The sequence below is a fragment of the Salvelinus sp. IW2-2015 genome, linkage group LG6.2, assembly GCF_002910315.2.
Source record: "Salvelinus sp. IW2-2015 linkage group LG6.2, ASM291031v2, whole genome shotgun sequence".
NCBI lineage: Eukaryota > Metazoa > Chordata > Actinopteri > Salmoniformes > Salmonidae > Salvelinus > Salvelinus sp. IW2-2015.
In genome coordinates this window covers 5,549,324-5,556,311 of record NC_036846.1, presented here as the reverse complement: position 1 = coordinate 5,556,311, position 6,988 = coordinate 5,549,324, and the positions used below count along the sequence as shown (strand labels likewise).

The window sequence follows — 6,988 nt, the reverse complement described above, 5'->3', positions numbered from 1 at the left end:
TGTGTGTGGAGTGGGTGTGGGTGTGTGTGTGTGTGTGGTGTGTGTGTGTGTGTGCTGTGGTGTGTGTGTGTGTGTGTGTGTGTGTGTGTGTGTGTGTGTGTGTGTGTGTGTGTGCGTGCGTGTGTGTTACTCGGGGGGGGGGGGGAGCAGGGTCCTGACAGGTGGGTTGAAGCCTGTTCATCTCCACTGGGCTGTGGCGGCTCCTCTCTCTCCTCTCTCTCTCTCTCTCTCTCTCTCTCTCTCTCTCTCTCTCTCCTCTCTCTCTGCTCTCTCTCTACTCTCTTCTCATCTCTCACGTGCAAACACTCACGTCCGAGTTCAACTGCCTCTGGACAGCAACATCAGTGCAAGAACGGTTCATCACAGCGTCATGAAATGGGTTTCCATGACCAGAGCTGCATCAAAACCTATAATCACCATGAAGCAATGCCAAGCGTCGGCGTGGTAAGTGGTTATAAGCGGCAACAGCATGGGACTTCTGGACGCATGGAAATGCATCTCTGAGTGATGAAGGTCACGCTTCAGAGCATCTGACTAGTCAAACGGCACGAATCAGGGTGGCGGAGCCAGGAGAGAACTGTACATCCCAATGCATAGGCCAACTGTAAAGTTTGGTGAGAGGAATAATGGTCTGGGCTGTTCACAAGTTCAGTCTCAAATGGACAGCTCCAAAAAGCCCTATTTGGTAAACGGACATGTGAACGGGAGCTGTAAAATCATGACTCTTCGAGTTTCAGTGCATCGTCGCGGTAGGGTCCTGGCGTGCTCTGGGCATTGCTGACTAAAAGTGAACGAAATATTTGTATTTGAACAAACGAACAGAAAAGATCAAGTAAAGACAATATTCCAACTTCCGGTTCCCTAGTTAAAAACTTGATTAAGCAGACTACCTGTAGGTCTCTATGGCAAAGCCTTACATACACCACACTCACCAACTTCCTCAATGTATTTCACAACTAGTAGGAAGCCCAGCCGTGAGGCCGCATCAAAAAAATTCGTGATACTCAGAATGTTCCTCCCCACGAAATCTAGTAAAAGGCGAAAGTTATGCGATCTGAAGAGAACCAGAGTGTACTTGCAGATAAACGACCGGCTCTCAACAGCTTCAATTCATTGACAAGTCCTGGTGACGTTTAAAACAATAATCACCCAAACTGTAAGTCGGCAAATCACATTTTCTTACATTAAATGAAAAGAATACCACATTCGTAGTATGGAAATATTTTGCAACATTATTATTATATTTAAACATTTAGTAGCCTATAATTCCGCAACAAATGCATGCTGGGGATTATTACAACCACGTCCTATTTCAGCACACCCTGTTTGCTGAAGTATGTATAAAATGAGCACACCGCCATGCAATCTCCAAGACAAACATTGGCAGTGATGACTATGAAGAGTGTGCTCATAGATAGGATGCCCTTTCCAACAAGTCAGTTGGTCAAATCTCTGCCCTGCTAGAGCTCCCCGGTACTGTAAGTGCTGTTATCGTAAAGTGGAAACAGTCTAGGAAGCAACAACGGCTCAGCCGCAAAGTGGTAGGCCACACAAGCTCACAGAACGGGACCGCCGAGTCTGAAGCCGTAGTGCATAAAAATTCTGTCCTTGGTAGCAATACCGAGTTCCAAACTGCCTCTGGAAGCAATGTCAGCAAACGAGTTCGTCGGGAGCTTCATGAAATGGGTTCATGCCGAGCTAGCTGCACAAACATAAGATCATCATGTGCAATGCCAAGCGTTGGACAAGTGGTGAAACGCACCACCATTGACTCTGGAGCATGGGAACACATTCTCTGAAGTGATGAACGTCAACGCTCCACCATCTGTGTCCCAACTGACAAATCAGGTTTGCGGGATGCCAGGAGAACTCTACCGCCCAAATGCAAGTGCCAACTGTAAAGTTTGGTGGAGGAGAATAATGGTCTGGGCTGGTCACAAGTTCAGCTCAAAGACAGCTCCAAAAAGCCCTAGTTGGTAAACGACATGTGACGGAGGCTCGGTAAAATCATGATTCTTCCAGTTTTCAGTGCATCGTTTCGCCGGTAGGGGTCCTGCGTGCTCTGGGCATTGCTGACTTAAAGTGAACGAAATATTTGTATTTTGAACAATACGAACAGAAAAGAATCAAGTAAGTACAAAATTATTCCAACTTCCGATCCCTAGTTAACACTTGATTAAGCAGACTACCTGTAGCTCTCTATGCAAAAGCCCTTTACATACACCACACCTCACCAAACTTCCTCAGTTTTATTTACAACAGTAGGACCCAGCCGTGAGGCGGGGCCATCAAAAAATTCGTGATACTCATAAGTCCGCCCCACGGAAATCTTTAGTAAAAGCGGAAAGATTTATGCGATCTGAAGAAGAAACCAGAGTGTACTGCAGACTAACGAACCGGCTCTCAACATCTTCAATTCATTACAAGTGCCTGTGACGTTTTTTTTAAACAATATCACCCAACTGTTATAAAGTCGGCAAATCACAGTTTTATTACATTCAAATGAAAAGATCCACATCGTAGTGGAAATATGTGCAAACATTTATTATATATTTAAACAGTAGTAGCTATAATTCCGCACGGAAATGCAGGTGGGGATTATTACACACTTCCTAGTCAGCCACAACCTGGTGCTGACAGAATGTAAAATTGACACCACAGCCATGCAATTCTGCCATAGACAAACATTTGTGCGTGACGGCTTACGAATGAGTCTAAGTGTTTATTACCGAAGATGCCTCCTTTCAACAATTCAGGTCAAATTCTGCCCTGCTAGAGCTACCCCGGTCAACTGTAAGTGTGTTATCTGTAAAGTGGAAACGTTCTAGGAGCAACAACGGCTCAGCACGCAAAGTGGTAGGCCACACAAGCTCACAGAACGGGACCGCCGAGTCTGAAGCACGTAGCTCATAAAAAATTTCTGTCCTTGGTAGCAATACCGAGTTCCAAACTGCCTCTGGAAGCAAGTCCAGCACAAGAACTGTTCGTCGGGAGCTTCATGAAATGGGTTTCCATGGCCGAGTAGCTGCACACAAACATAAGATCATCATGTGCAATGCCAAGCGTTGGCACAAGTGGTGTAAACGCAACCACCATTGGACTCTGGGCAGTGGAAACACATTCTCTGAAGTGATGAATCACGCTTCACCATCTGGCAGTAACGGACGATTCGGGGTTTGCGGATGCCAGGAGAAACTACTACCTGCCCAAAGCAAGCAACGTAAGTTGTAATCTCTTCCTCTTTGCCTGCCATATGAGTTATGTTATACTCACAGACATAATTCAAACAGTTTTAGAAACTTCAGAGTGTTTTCTATCCAATACGAATAATAATATGCAAATATTAGCAACTATGACTGAGGAGCAGGCCATTTACTCTGGGCACCTCTGTGCACCTTTCATCCAAGCTACTCAATAGTGCCRCTGCAGCCATAAGAAGTTAAGGGATACGCCCCCAGACGTATTCGTCAGGAGAATTTATTACACTACGTCAGCCAGAATAGAGAAGTGGGTTTGATTCTAGACACATGAAATGTGGGATGTATACGGASGGTCCGTGGCAACAGAAGACGAACAGCAGAGGGGCTAATGACCTTGGAGATGGGGAAAGGGCCGATAAACCGGAGGGAGAGTTTGCGGGACTCCACCCGGAGGGGCAGATCCTGGGTGGACAGCCATACCTTCTGCCTGAGACGYTACCGGGGAGCTAGGGTCCGGTGGCGGTCCATTTGTCGTCTATACCTGYAGGTGGCCTTGAGAAGAGCAGACCAGGATCTCTTACAGGTACAGCGACAGCGGCGGACAAACATCTGGGCCAAAGGTATGCCGACCTCTTCTTCTTGCTCAGGGAATAGTGGGGGCTGATATAACCCAGGNCAGGTACAGCGACAGCGGCGGACAAACATCTGGGCCAAAGGTATGCCGACCTCTTCTTCTTGCTCAGGGAATAGTGGGGGCTGATATAACCCAGGGAACACTCAAAGGGCAGGAGACCCGTGACAGAGCAAGGAAGGGTGTTGCGGGCTTATTCGACCCACACTAGTCGCGGGCTCCAGGTGGTTGGGTTGGCGGAGACCAGGCAGCGAAGAGTCGTCTCCAGGTCTTGGTTGGCTCGCTCTGACTGGCCGTTGGACTGGGGATGGAACCCGGAGGACAGGCTGGCCGACAACCCAATGAGTGTGCAAAACGCCTTCCAGAACCGAGATGAGAAATGAGGACCCCGGTCAGAGACCATGTCCACTGGGAGTCTATGGATCCGGAAGACGTGCTGCACCATGAGCTGGGCCGTCTCTTTGGCGGACTGTAGCTTGGAGAGGAATGAAGTGGGCGGCTTTGGAAAACCGGTTCACTACGGTCAGGATGGCGGTGTTGCCATCCATTGCTGTTTTATGTGTAAGATCTTCTGAGGAGCAAAGCCTGTTTGTGTGAAATATTGCACAGGGCAGTCGGTCGTCAGCATAAGCTTGTCTGGCAATACGGGAGTCAGTATATCCCATAAGTGAAATACCGAAACTAATACTTGAATGAGAAATTTAGGTTACGGCCGTAACCCCGGTTCTCTGATAGTGTGAGTGAGGTATTTCACCAGGCCACCCTTCTTGCATGAGCGAGGAAGAGGTGTGGCTTATTTTTGAATTACTCAGAGACGCTGCGTCAGAACTTTTATAGGGTAGGAGGGACACCCAGACGCACACGTCCTCGACGTCCAGCCAATCCTGGCTAGCGTAATAACGAATACATTTGGGGCGTAACCCTCACTAATATTGTCAGAGAACCGGTGTTGCGGTCGTAACCTAAAATGTACATTATTAACGTCATGGGGGGATAAGTTCATACACTATACAGTACATACAAAGGTATGTGGACACCACTCCAATTAGTGGATTCAGTTATTTCAGGCACACCTGTTGCTGAGAGGTATATAAAATCGAGCACACCGCCATGCAATCTCCATAGACAAACATTGTCAGTAGAATGGTCATAGGATAGGATGCCTCCTTTCCAACAAGTCAGTTGGTCAAATCTCTGCCCTGCTAGAGCTACCCCGGTCAACTGTAAGTGCTGTTATCGTAAAGTGGAAACGTCTAGGAGCAACAACGGCTCAGCCGCAAAGTGGTAGGCCACACAAGCTCACAGAACGGGACCGCCGAGTCTGAAGCACGTAGTGCATAAAAATCATCTGTCCTTGGTAGCAATACCGAGTTCCAAACTGCCTCTGGAAGCAATGTCAGCACAAGAACTGTTCGTCGGGAGCTTCATGAAATGGGTTTCCATGGCCGAGTAGCTGCACACAAACATAAGATCATCATGTGCAATGCCAAGCGTTGGCACAAGTGGTGTAAACGCAACCACCATTGGACTCTGGAGCAGTGGAAACACATTCTCTGAAGTGATGAATCACGCTTCACCATCTGACAGTCAGACGGACGATTCTGGGTTTGGCGGAAGCCAGGAGAACGCTACATACTCCAATGCATAGTGCCAACTGTAAAGTTTGGTGGTTGAGGAATAATGGTCTGGGGCTGTTTTTCATGGTTCGGGCTAGCTCCCTTAGTTCACGTGAAGGGAAATCTTAACACCACAGCTTCCAACTTTGTGGCAACAATTTNGGTCTGGGGCTGTTTTTCATGGTTCGGGCTAGCTCCCTTAGTTCACGTGAAGGGAAATCTTAACACCACAGCTTCCAACTTTGTGGCAACAATTTGGGGATGGCCCTTTCCTGACAATGCCCCCATGCACAAAGCAGGTCCATACAGAAATAGTTTGTCGAGATCGGTGTGGAAAAATTCAACCCCATTAAACATCTTTGTGATGAATTGGAACACAGACTGCAAGTGCCCGACCTCACTAATGCTCTTGTGGCTGAATGGAAGTAAGTCCCCGCAGCAATGTTCCAACATCTAGTGGAAAGCCTTCCCAGAAGAGTGTTATAGCGGCAAAMGGGGGACCAGCTCCATATTAATGCCCATGATTTTGWWCWSAGATGTTCAAAGTTCACGTGTCCACATACTTTTGATAATTTAGTGTATCTGAGCTTCCAGGCACACTTATAAAGGCTGTAGGCCGAAATGAGTTGTTCTTTAATCATGAATAAGTATTTTTCTGCTAAACAACACAATTTACAGTAGGAATACCAAATGACCAGCATAGCCAACGTTATCGCCGTGTCCTTTGTCAAGGAACGCGACAGTCCAATGTGTGTGCACACTGAGGTATTMGTACTAAACACAGACAGTAGCAGCACTGAGATATAGACAGTGTCACACACAGGTAGTGGCACTCTGTCTTCACTCTCTTGAACCTCTGTACCTGACAGACCCGTTCGTTTCCCAGGGAAAAACTTGGGAAATCTACTACTGTCACAGATCGGAGGAAGCAAGACCACCATGACTGACAGTTTACCGTGCATACCGTATTGCATATGTCCGTACTCAACATTGACACGGAAGATGCATGCAGACGTCTGTATGTATCTGATTCATTACACTAGGCTGGCTGAAGAGTTTGCTTTTTTTCTCTGGTCTTTCAGCATGTTCATTAAGACTCCGGGGCATTTGTCTACGAATCTTCAGCCTCAGCTCGACATCAGCGGCTCAGTTTGTGAAGGAAACTGCAGGCATTGGGCTGGTTTAAGACCCCCGTCTCTTATGAAGCTGTCATTAAGACGACACGTGCGCGCTCACACACACACACACACACACACATACGCACGCACGCGATCAAAACACTAGCACCTGTGGCCAATCAGACGGGTGTTAATTATATGTGACTGTCCTGATACATCATAGGAGTATCAATTATGTTGAGAAATGTCAAATGAAATCACTGCCTCTATGGCTGACAGAATGTCAAGGGCTGTTGAAATTACCAATTGAGGGTAATTGTTATGACATTCCAAAAATATATCTTGATGAGGCTATGAGGCGGACATGGGGAAGAGCGGGAAAGAGAGAGAGACAGGAGATAGAGAGACAGTGGAAGAGAGAGA

General features: G+C 47.2%; 1 non-coding gene and 1 pseudogene across 1 annotated transcript; both read right to left on the bottom strand.

The window, feature by feature from the left end:
* Window positions 1–967: 967 nt before the first annotated feature.
* On the bottom strand, window positions 968–1,073 carry LOC111966050 (U5 spliceosomal RNA; annotated as a pseudogene).
* A 1,193-nt stretch (window positions 1,074–2,266) lies between these two features.
* Window positions 2,267–2,380, bottom strand: LOC111966049 (U5 spliceosomal RNA). Its single transcript, XR_002877601.1, has one exon. It is a non-coding gene; the product is annotated as a U5 spliceosomal RNA (small nuclear RNA).
* Between the last annotated feature and the right edge of the window lie 4,608 nt (window positions 2,381–6,988).